Source organism: Nesoenas mayeri, assembly GCF_963082525.1.
Source record: "Nesoenas mayeri genome assembly, chromosome: 3".
NCBI lineage: Eukaryota > Metazoa > Chordata > Aves > Columbiformes > Columbidae > Nesoenas > Nesoenas mayeri.
In genome coordinates this window covers 114,889,872-114,902,456 of record NC_137544.1, presented here as the reverse complement: position 1 = coordinate 114,902,456, position 12,585 = coordinate 114,889,872, and the positions used below count along the sequence as shown (strand labels likewise).

The 12,585-nt window shown below is 39.4% G+C and overlaps 1 protein-coding gene across 1 annotated transcript in view; it reads left to right on the top strand.

The window, feature by feature from the left end:
- The window catches only part of MACROD2 (mono-ADP ribosylhydrolase 2), a gene marked incomplete at its 5' end in the record, with an annotated part of 853,200 nt that overhangs the window by 500,182 nt on the left and 340,433 nt on the right, over nt 1-12,585 (top strand). The gene's annotated exons all lie outside the window — the stretch shown is intronic.

Genomic DNA, 12,585 nt, shown 5'->3' with positions numbered 1-12,585 from the left:
CTAACATGGAGCGGTGTGGGGGAAGAAAAGAAGGAAATAATAATGAAATGGTGTAAAAAACCATCTTGAAATAATAAAGGAAATGTGACAGTAGACAGTCAATGCTGGTAGTCCTTGCGTCTGTAGGGATCCTGTAATTTTAGAACATTCTAGGTGGTAGCTTGGTCATAACATGGAATAATAAAGAATGGTCATACTCATGGGTTGCATGAAAACTAGCCTGGTATTTTAGTAATAAAAGATGACCACGGGAGAAATCGTCCATGGATTATTTCCTTTCTGGTTAAGAGCTGTTGACTGTGCACCTGTTTGAGATAAAAAATACTCGACACCCAGACTCGCAGAACACAGCTGCCCAAGCTGAACAGAGGCCAAGAGCCATTAATTCGTACCGGCATTAAGAAGCTTAGCAAGCAATATGGATTTTAAAGTCCACATTGACAGATCACAGACTGTTCTGAAAAGCCCTAAGTCCAGTGATTTCAGTGACGCTTTGGGAAGCGAAGGCTACTTGAGCACCGGCCCTAATGAACAAATCAGGCCCGAAGCAAAGTGAAATGTATAATTCATTCAGTTAAGGAGCAGTAGATTACTGTGAGTCTGAAGAAAAGAATACAAAGTGCAAGTGGGTTTTGCAAGATCTAGCGTAGCAGACATCAAGGGAAAGGAAAGAAAAATACCTGCAGACTTCTGAGGCTTGTGGAGATCAAGTAGAGAGAACAGAAGTGCTCAAATTGATTCAAATAGGCAACATCTGAGTGTGGACTGGATTATGACAGCAGATGTATTTGCTATAGGGAGAAGATAAAAACTGGAGGGGCAGGGAAGTTACCTGTGTAAAATAAGGTAGAGAAAATAATCTGTGCTGATGGACAGTATATTGTTGTGGCCTCTGTGACAAGAAGATGAAATGAGCATGGGAAAGAGGGAAATGAAGAGTTTTTAAAGAGATACTGAGTAAATGCAGGAAAAGCAATCTACTTATAATTAAATGGGTAATGATGATAAGAAGTTGTAGAATACTAAAAGAATTAACTAAACTAGAAAGCATGGGGTACTAGCAGTTGTAGCAAGTGAGAAGGAAACAAGGAAGCATGAAATTATTGTTACAAGGTGAAGGTGTTAGCCATCAAAAGAGAAAGGACAGCAAGTTTAGGAAATGATGCAAAAAATGTGGGGGGGAACCCACCACAGTTCAGTTTAGACCATGAATTGTGTCATAGGAATTAGAATTGCTGGAGGCGTTATGAATGGAGAGTAGTGATGAATGGCCACGTATCGAGTTGGGCAGAAGTGTGCAGGGTGACTCAGGGTGCACCACTAAACACCGTTTAATTTAACATCTTTATTAATGATTTTTGAAGCGTACATAAACAGCTCATTAATTACATTTACAAATGATGCTACATTAGGTAGTGTTGCAAATGCCAGAAAGGGACAGAGATGTATGATGACAATTGATTACAGAGATGGCGAATATAACCTCGTCCAGCATCCACCGCCGCACCAGAGGGGAGTTTTTGCCTCCACTTCAGTGGGGGGCAGATCAGAGCCAGAGCTCACAGCTACTGAGTAACTCAGCACGGGTAAAGATGAAATAGCATCTGGTGGGGAAAAATAACCCAGTTCACAAACAGTCAAAGGGATGAGCGTGCTGGAAACCAGCATAATGAGAAAATGGTCTTGAATAATGAGCCTCAAATTAGATATACTTACTGCAGTCACTCGTTTTGTTTCAGTATTATATGTATCGTTGAGCTGCCTATAAATGATGAATGCCATATCGAGGTTGTAGTTTCTGTTCAAAATGGACTGGGGAGAACAGGAATAAGATTTAAAATAGATCAAAACTCACTTATGTGTGTATGTAGATGTTTTACGTACTGAGGAAGGAAAGCAGTGGTCTTGAAATACTTTGTAAATTGTGAGATGCGGCTTTGTGGAGGGGGGAAGGGAAGAATGTCGTTGTGTATATCACAAAAAGAGAAATAAATGGTGTAGCTGATATTAATTTGGGTTGTGGTTGTATCCAAGGTGAGGTAACCAGACACAGATGAGAGCAACTCTGTGCTAACTCTTGGGGGAGCACTCAAATCTCATTGGAAAGTGTTATAATCTCAGTATTTTTAAAAAAAGTGAAATGAGATGAGGGAATATAATAAAACACCAGTCAGTGTCATTGCCAAGGTTCATAATTCACCAGCAGCCCAGCTATGGGTGAGGATTTCCATAGCCATTAAGGCAGAAAGAAGAGCCTCAGGAACAAATTGGATCACCCACAGGATTGTTGAGAGAGAAATCAAACATCCCCCGACATTTGTCTCCCACTCCTGCTTTCTCAGACCTTTTATGTTCAATATAAGGTTTTGAATGCCACATCAGCTCTTTTCATACTGGAGTTCGTCTCTCTCAGGTCACCTACTCCATCTTTTAGCTTACTGAGGTAAAGTGTATGTTTGTATTTGCTCCTGTTATCTGGCATTCCTGAAAACATGCATCGCTTTTTCCTCCGCACTTGTTTATGTAGCTGTGCCCACTGTCAGACACTTGAGTTACTCTTTGTGTGCTCATCGGTGCTGGGTGCACCTTTTGTGTTGGATGGGCCTGTTATTTATACAGAGAAGAGGATACTTGAGACGTTGTTTCTGTTTATCTCCACCTAAGTCAGTACAGATCAATGAAAGAGAAGATATAGTAATCCAGAGAATTTATTTTAGGAGTAAATAGTTGGAATTTAAGCAAATTAAGTTTATTAAATGTTCAGAATAGTTTCCTCATAATGTAAAAAATTGTATTTTGATGTTGGTCTCTTAAACACATCAGTGGCAGTTGCTGTCTTGCATCAATTAAATCTCTGCTGCCTGAAACACTGGGAATACATTATAGGCACCAAATCTTCCCTGAAGAAGAAATACTAAAAATATTCTGCTAGATTAGTCTTCTGTTTCCTGTATTGCTTTTCTAAATAAGAGTCTTATAAGGCTAAATAATTATTAGATTATCAAGCTTGGAGAGTTGTACTCACTGTATTCAGGGATTAAGTTGGTCCCCTCTTCACACATTGTTTGAAATTATTTACTCTGTGTGTTCTGACTTTCTCAGAGGACCTCCTGTCCTGCTTCTCTTTGCATACGCTGCTTTGAAGCCGCCTGATACTCTAAACTTTTCTGAACATCAAGCATTTCCTTGCCACATACTTCATTCACACTTTGCTTGTGGTTGAAATAAAATCGTAATCAATTGAGGTCAGTCAGAGCTGAGATTGCAGTTAAACAGACATTTCTGAATGATACAGAAAGTTTTAAAAAATGCCGTGCATTTTTGTGGCTGGGTCCAAGTCCAAAGGGCTTTAATGTGTTTGCAGGGAGGAGAGGTTGGTGCTGATCCCTCACCCATACGGCAAGGCCGGGTTCCTCTGCCATGGGGGCAGAAATGGAGAAGTTCTGTTGGGGACGGCAGCTCTGCTGTTGTTCAGGACCATGTTTGGCATTGCTGTCTTCAGGATCACTTCTTGTTGGCAGGGGGTGAACTGTAAAGCTTTATAAGAAGCATCTCTTTAGATGGTGCTCTGTGACCTCCACCTCCTCTTGGGAGGATTGTGGCTGGTGTGTGGGGGTTGGAGGAAATCCTCCAAGAAGGTGGCTTTGTGAGTTGCTGAAGGAGACCTGCCTACTGCCACCAAATATATGAACGGGCTTAAATACAAAATACAGACATTTTTCCTATCAGATCCCTAGAGTCAGGTAGGGAAGAGCTCATGCTATTCTAGAGACTTACTAGGTTTGCTGTTGCATTATAAATGAATAAATAAATAAATAAATGTCTAACAGTCCATCTTTCTGCCTGGATCACAGAATAGTTTGGATTGGAAGGGACCTTCAAAGCTCATCCAGCGCCACTCCTGTCATGAGCAGGGACATCTTCACCAGCTCAGGTTGCTCAGAGCCCCATCCAGCCTGGCCTGGGATGTCTCCAGGGATGGGGCATCCACCACCTCTCTGCGCAACCTGGGCCGATGTTTTACCACCCTCATTGTGAGACATTTCTTTCTCATGTCTGGCCTGAATCTCCCCTCCTTTGGTTCAAAACCATCAACCCTTGTCCTGTTGTAACAAGCCATGCTAAAAAAAAGCTGTCCCCATCTTTCTTACAGGCCCCTTTTCAGTACGGAAAGGCCGCAATAAGATCTCCCCCAAACTTCTCTTCTCCAGGCTGAACAACCCCAACTCTGTCAGCCATGGATGTTATAAATGCCCAAGGTTAGTCCTGCTCCAGGGAAAGCCTCTTCACTGGACTGTACTTCTCAGCACAACCACCCTGTTCTTTCTTTCTATAGTGTAGAAAGGCAAAAGGCCATCTAGAAATCCCTCAGAACTGAGAGAACCCATTCAGGGGCTGACTTGCTGACATGTTCAGGTCGAGTGGGAAAGCCACCGTTTGGCTATTCCAGTGAAACATCTGGTGGCCTGTAATGATGGGATATTTCTGGGAGGGTAAGTTGTCTCTTTTGACCCTGGATAAAATGGGTCCCTCTGGTGCATGCAGGTTACGTTGCACTTTGGTTAGGGCTATTACAAAAATATGCTAAATAAGGTTGGGAAATGCTTTTTGAAATCCACATTGTTCATCTATATTTACATCAGTGTACACAAGGCATATAACTAGTTCTGCGTATGCAGTCCTTTTATATTAAAGTATTATTTGAGGCTTTGTGAGATAACTATTCCTTTCACATTAGGTTAATATACAGGGAGTTCAAACTCATCTTTTCATAGGTGTTTTTCACAAACAAGGGTCATTTAATTTTGTTTATTGTCCTGGTGTTGCTCAAATAAATAACAATACCAATACAGCTAATTTGTACAGAAATACAACTTATTAATTATTCATGTAAAAAATACATCAAGAAAGGTACCTGCTACATATCTGTTTATAGCACTTAAGAAATAACTGAATTGTGGTTTTAATTGATTTAAATATTTGTAATTATGGATTTTTAAAGTAGACTTTGCAGCTGTGCAGTGTTATTCTTGGTATTTGTATCTGCCTTTAAAAGGAAGGTGTACTTGTGATAGGCTGCCCTATTTCTTTGAGATTTGTTTGAGTGGAGATGTATTTAGCCACTGCCATGCCTGAATCTTCACATTTTACTCACGGACTTAAATTTTTAATACCAATTTCAAACCCAGAGTGTTCTCAGCAACTCCTGTGCTAAATTATAAAATTAATCAAAGCGGAATTTTACTTGGATTGTAAAAAGACACTTGGAATGGTGTACTGTAATGTGTTGGTCTAACAGATTGTTTTACAGTCTCGCCTTTACCTGCCTTGTTCTCTCATGATGTGGAGTTGTTTTAAGGAAAAGTAAGGCAATTTTTTTCTAATATTTTAAGGAAACTTATTTCCTGCTGAGAACGTTGCCATAGCAATGAGTTATAAGTCTGAAATTTTTAAGACTTGACTTTATTTTATCGTCTGGTTTTCTGATATAGATTCATATCCATCAATCAGAAGAGTTACCTTGGAAGGAAATTTCCGCAGCTTCATAAATCCACTTAATTTGTTTCTTTGAAGCACTTGTTTAACTAAAGCTATGATATGACTGATTTTTTCCATTTTCAAAGTGAGTTTTCTATCTGGCTTGGCTTTTTACATCTACATCAGATGAGACGGTTATGATCTTTCTTTTTGGCTACAGAAATTGCCATAGCCGGCCATGCTTTTCTTCACCCAAGGTGAACCTGCTGCTGCGTGTTGCTTGTGCTCCCAGCCATTTCTTTCAAAATGATCTTGGCAGATTGAATCACAAGCCAGTTTCTTCAATAAAGATTTTGTTAAGTAAGATGTATCCAGCAAGATCAAGTGTAAATGGTTACAGCTAAACAGAGATACTCATTCAACTGAGAAAGGTCGAGGGATGATTGTAGCCCTAGGCAGAGGTTCCTTGGAGAATTAAGCCAGAGTTTGTAGTGGATCATGCACTGGGAGTGAGTTGACAACCTGTTGTGGGGAAAACTGAGAAAGGAGCAGCTGTAGAGTGACAATTAAATCTATGAATTTATCTATTGCTCGACTTCAGTGAAGTTGACTTGACTGTTGTGTCCAGCATGGGGAACTGGAGACAGACTTTTCAGCCAGGGATGGTTAGAGACTTAAAAACAGCACCAACAGCAGAGTGACAGAAAACATATATATATATATTTATAATAGTTATATTTATTGAAACCCAGGTTCTTAACGCACTAAGCGTTGCCCAAAGCCCAAAGGTCGGACTCCAGCTGCAAGTCCATTGCAGCCTTGTGGAAATTGGTCACGGCAGGAGCCGACAGATTGTTTTATGTTGCAAACAGAATTCCTTTAAAAACAACATGTTTTTAATGCGGTTGTGTTTTCTTGGTTTGTTTTGGTCACATAGTTGCACAGTTGTGTGTTTGTGGTTTTGGTGGGGAGGTTTTTGTGGTTTTTTGGTTGGTTTTTTGGTTAGTTTTTTGGTTGTTTTTTTGGTTGTGTGGTTGTGTTTTTATTTTTTTTCTCCTTCTTGTTAATTTATTTGCCAATGTGCCACTGGGAATGGTTTTCCCATTGAGATAAATGTCTTTGATTTCTGTTTCTCCTGCTACCTGGCTTTCCTTCCATCTCACCACAGAGGATTTTGTACAGACACTGAGAAGATACCCAGGTTGGGGTGCACATACAACTCATACAATAATGTTCTAACCACTTGTGTACACTTGTTTGCTTTTCTTAATTATCTGTTTAATTTTTGTAAATTTATCTATTCAGTATGTGTTTTCTAGGGGGAAGTGGATTTGTTTTATTTGACGCCTGAAGCATATTGTGGTATTTTTTTTCTATGGCCAAGAGCAGCTGAGAAGGACACACGGGTCAGTCGCGAATGTTTCGTAGCCACGTACCACATGGAAATTATTCGTGGTAATGATGGTGTGACCTGATGCTGATTCTTCCTCTTTTTAAATATGACATGATGACTTCTGAATAAGGATATCCCTTTTTTTTCCTCCCCTCTCAGCTGTCCCAGGTGTTAAGAAGTGATTTGAGTACAGACTTGAGCAAGTGCTTGTACTTGACTCATCTCAGGGTGCTAGGGCTTAGATGCTGCACCAAGTGGTGTTATCAGAGGACGGAAGGCACTGTGGTCCTTCGACCTGCCTGGTTCATCCTCTACTTGACAACAAATAACTGTCTAGATAGTATAAAGAAATAATAGCAGTGCTTTAATAAACATTGCATTGCTAGGGAGTCTCAGCTGTCCATTTTGTTGTTCTGTGATATTAGTCTTGTAGTCGTTCTGCACCATGGTGATTTTGTGATGTGGAGAGGGAGAAAGGTTAGTTATTTTTGTTAGGTTTAATGAAATGCAGAGTCTACACGTAAAAATTGAACTGGTGGAATAAAAAGTAAATGGCTCATTGAAGAATAAATTCTGCAAGTTTGTGTATGTGATGGGTTTAACGTGTGATAATTTGCCCATCACCCTGTGGGAATCCTGTGCTTGAAAGGATGAAACTTTCTAGAAAACACTGCCTGTTGGCTGGATAATTGGGGAACTGTCTCATTAGGGAAGGACAAAGTACGAACCTGTCAGACAGTGGACCAAGATGCTACTTATATGAGACAGCTCATAAAATCTAGGGATTGCTGGAAAGTCTACACCGTGAAGTGAAAATGATTTATGTTCCAGTGCAAAGGAAATTGTATTGCCAAAAAAAAACCCTCTTCATTTTGATTGAAAAAGGAAAAAAAATGTTAAAGTAGACTAGAGGAATACTTATTTGTAGTGGAAGTTCATAGCGCAAGTTGATGGCATGTACAAGTTCCTAACAAAGCCCATGGAGCTGGTGGGCTGTGGCCATCAGGCTCTGTCCAAAGTCAGCATTGCCCTTCTACTTTATTGTCTTCTGCCGACCTATTCCCTGTCATCTTCTTTGCAGTTTGTAGGCGCTTTGGGAGGGCTTGTATTTGCTCTGTAAGGACAGTCTGTATGTGCTGCAAAGGTGCAACCCCTGTTAAGACTCATGGGATTCACCAGTAATAGCAGTAACGGAAAATAATAGTTGCAACAGGGTCTTTGTCTGGCAGACACTTACTTGCTACTACCAGGCTATTTTCCTTGTAATTTAATGGTGAAGCAAAGAACACGTGATGCTGCGTTTAACACTTCATGGTGCTCATGAGGTCCCTGTCAGTTGGCATTTTTCATCTAATAATTTTGAGAGACTTCTGCACCTCCTATTTGTTTAAACATTGCCTTAATTTACCTGTACAAAGAATGAGCTATCATGTGAAATTCTTATCTGCTTTTTTTCACGTGAAATTGGTCCATTTTTCAAATATCAAATTTAAAAAGAAGATTGTTTTGAATGTTTTAATATCTATTTGTACAGCTAATATACAGGAAATAAAACTAAGAGCATCAATTATTCTCTGTATCAGATGGGCACCACAATACTTAACTAGGTTAAAAATAAAATTCATTACAGCATAATATCTATTTAGGAGCAGAGCCAATATATTGGAAAGCAGTTCTGAAAAATCAACAGAAGGGGCATGTTTTCATGAGCCTTGTTTGCAGGTCATTAAATGTGTTTTCCCTGAATTGCTGCTAGTCACTTGGAGCCACATACATCACACAGAATTGATATAGTATGTCATAGCTACCTATAAAGAAATAGCAATGATCAGTGATTAGTTGCAAAATTTATACCCTGACCTGAGAGGTTTTTAATATTGTTCGAGTATGATTATGTCACATTATCTTTTAAGGCCTGTACAGAGTAAAACCAGTATAACCTGAATGGTCTAATTAAAGTAATATGACAGGTACTTTAGTATTTTATTCTGATGAAATATTAATTTCTTTAATCTGAAAAACTGTTCTCACCAAATATCAACTACATGCAGCCTGTATCGAAGTAAACAGTTTACAACCTTATTTTTTCAAAGCTGACTTGCTTATCAACTCCTAGTGATGCTGCCAATTAGGATTTAGAAATAGGTTCATAGCACAGATGAAAGCAAATATAGCATGTAGTGTTAGTTGTTTTGGTAAGGATAACTATTTGAGAAAAGATGTGTATTGTAACATGACTTCCCGTACTTTGCCACAGAAAAACATCGCTGCAAGGAGGAGAGAATATTTTTAAACTGGGTTAATTACCAGTAGATTTATTCTTTAATTTTACCTTGTTATGCCTTTCCTTCCTAAAAGATGACTCCTCAAGCGAAAGCTATAAGCCAGTAACACACATTTCTGTAGACTGCGGTTTGCTTGAGCATTTACTTTACGAGTGGTCTTATTAAAAACTAGTATTTATTCTTTTCATATTGGTATATAGAAAAAATTATATTGAAAATATTTTTCGAAGAAATGACTATATTGCTAGTTTTTATGAGTTGCCATACCCTTCTGAACTTTCTCTGACATAAACTGGCTGGATTAAATCTTGAATCTCAACCTGTGTCTATTCCACACAACCGTGCGCTTCCAGAAGAGGAGCAAACATGACACAATGGGGTTTTTTTTCATACCAAATAACACAGTTTAGACAGACACCTTGGATGATGACCTCAATTGAGAAAACTTAGGCGGTGTTGGGGTGGAATTACCCGTTACCATGTCCTCCCTGATCATCCGATCCTGACCGCACCACCATAAACACAGCGCAGCTCCTTCCTCCATTTGTGCGAAAAAGAGGAAAACTGCAAGTGTGTCAGAGCCCATATGGAAGCTGAGAGAGCGCCATAAGCCAAACATATTTTTACATTTATTACCTGTTGGTATTCCTCCTATGGAATACATCCTTCCCGGAGTCGAGCACATGACAAGAAATTTTGCTGGCATAGTGATGATGGGATTAATCCTCTTGATTTGTAAGTAGATGATGCTGTTTCAATGGGACCTCTCTGTGCTCTTGATTTTGTTTTGCCTGGCCACCTTTAAAATATATTTCTTTGGGTTTTGGAGTGCTGGAACTGAAATGTGCCCCCCAACCTTCCCCTATCCCTGGAGCTGAATCTCTTAGTGTTCACATCATAGAGTGAGTTTTGTTCCTACCTGCCTCCTGCAGAAGGAGAAAATGTTGCCATTGATGATTTTGGATCACCAAAGTATTTTTGATATTGATCTTAAATCCTCATCTCCTATTCAGTTCTTATTTATGTTCTTTTCTAAGTCCTTGTGTGAGCATCTTTTCCAACTGGATCATTGCAGATCAGAATTGTGACCTTCAAAGCAAGCTACATGGTGGTGCAAAGCATTTCTTGATATACCTCTTACATTCAGACATTCCTGTTTGACCTTTTTGTATCTATGCTTGCATTCTCAAATACACCAAGACTAAGTTAAGTGACCAGGGCAAGCTCCAGACAAATTTAAGTCATCAAACTGTCATTTTTTTTCTTTCTGCTGAATTAATGCTTCCTTGCATTCCAGATCCCCTGTTTATGTACTGTGGTGCCATATTTGCTTTCTTTAACATACAAATGCTGTGTTCCCAACATCGTGTTATTACTTACTGCAATCTTGAGTTGTTTTTGTCATTGTCTATGGATTTTTTTCCCCCCTTTTAAGCGTTTACATACTTCCCTCCTTTGATCCTTCAAAGTGTGTTTCATAATTTTAAATTCCATAGGACATTTATTTATCCATTTCCCTAATCTCTCCCCATCTCCTTTTTGTTCTATATTCTCATATATCTTCATTATTTCACCCCTTTTAAATCAGCTGCAAAATTATGAAGGGTCTTTGACTCTCAGAGCTGCTGAGTTGCATTCTATAGAAGAAAAGTTGTCTCCAGACCAATGATGGCAGATACAGAAATATTCTCATTCATCTCATAAACACATTTTTACTCTGTAGCCCTGGCACAGAAATGAGGAGTGTGGTATATAAGCTGAATTTTTGATGCAATGTTAGTATGTGAAAGTTTGTAAAACACCAGTTCAGAAAACGCAGCTCCCAGTTTTCTTAAGGAAGCAAACCTATAGGACCATGTGCAGGTATAGACAAAGTTAGGTATAAAAGTTGTGCTACAATATGAGAGTCATAAAAAAATATTTTCATTAGACCACCGGTCATTTGGTGGTCAAAGAAGCATATTGCTAAAAAACTGTAGGGCAGTGACACTGTCTGACATTGGTTCATTCAAATAAGCTTCTGTCTGAGAGAGGACGTATATCTATCATATTTCATTTCAGAGGCTAATGGCGTTAATGACAGCTAATTCTACTTAAGCCTCATGGTGGTGGTGACTACAGCTTGTAATTGGGCATTAGGAACAACCCACTTGATAAATTCAAGGATGCTGAGCCAAGTCACCTACCACACTGTTGGCTTTAATTAAAATTGCTAGTGATCGATGTTTTTAAAAGGAAGAACTGCTGGTGTTCTTCATCACCATTTATTGTGCATCATTTCAGTGTTATGTCTGTTTCCTTCATTTATAGCTCGGGGGGGGATACTTTCCTGTTTTCTGGTGGTTTTGGCTTAAACTGGATTCATTTCTAAAAGGCCTAGTCCAGCATCATCAACACGAGCTGCAGGATTTCTGCAGGTAACAGAAACAATGGAAATAACTTATCCTATTCTGGCTAAATACTCGCAAATCTCGACTAAAAAGAGCTCTATCATAGCTGCACCATGTGTAGTCCCTGAACTGGGTAGCCTGGATGTGTTAGTCTGATTTATCATCATCCCTTTCCTTTGCAGCGTGGAGGTATTTTAAGTAAATGAAACCATTTTTCTTTATTATCTCCTTGTTAAAAACAAACAGCCCTTGCGTTTTCCTCAAGTGTAGGGTTTCTCTGAATAAATATGCAAAGTATCGTTTCACAAAATGCCATTCTACCAAGTCCCTTTGTACTCAGTGCTGCCAGAGGTGGGAGAGCTGAGATGGTTTATGAAACAAATGCGTGCACCTTGCAAGTGTTGATGAGGTAGTTTGGGGAGAATAATGGACTGCTACACAAGTGTCAGGGAGATTTTGGTTAAATGAGAGGCTCGAGAAAATGCTTTGGAGTATAAAATACAAAGTTAAAGTCTCACTAGAACCTTAATAATATCTTGGACTGTATAAAACTGTTTCTAGCAGTGTAAAACATCAGATGGTTTGGGCTAAATCATGAAAGATTTTGTAAGATAAAGACTCCCTTGTAATTCTGGCTTGTGAATAGTACCCATTGCAGTGGTTAAATCTGAAAGAATAGCAAATAGGAAGGGATGCTCAAATGTGAATGCAAGAGCTAGTAAAATCCTACTCAAGACAGACTTGCAAATTGTATGAATGCTCATGGAGGGGGATAATTAAAAGCAAATGCTGAGTTCTTTGGAGTTCTGGTGGGACACTGGGGCAGGCCTTGGGAAGGATGAAGGCAAAGACTTCCTAAAAGCGTATGTGAAATACATCAGCTATATAACCATGTATTGTTGTGAGCACACAGGTGGTGATGTTTAATTGAGCTGCTCCTGAAAAGAGTTGTTGGGGGCTTTTTCAATGTGGTTTGTTCCCTTTGGTGTGTGCTGAGAGGGTGACTCATGGCAGAACGCCAAGGGCAGCAGAGAAGTTT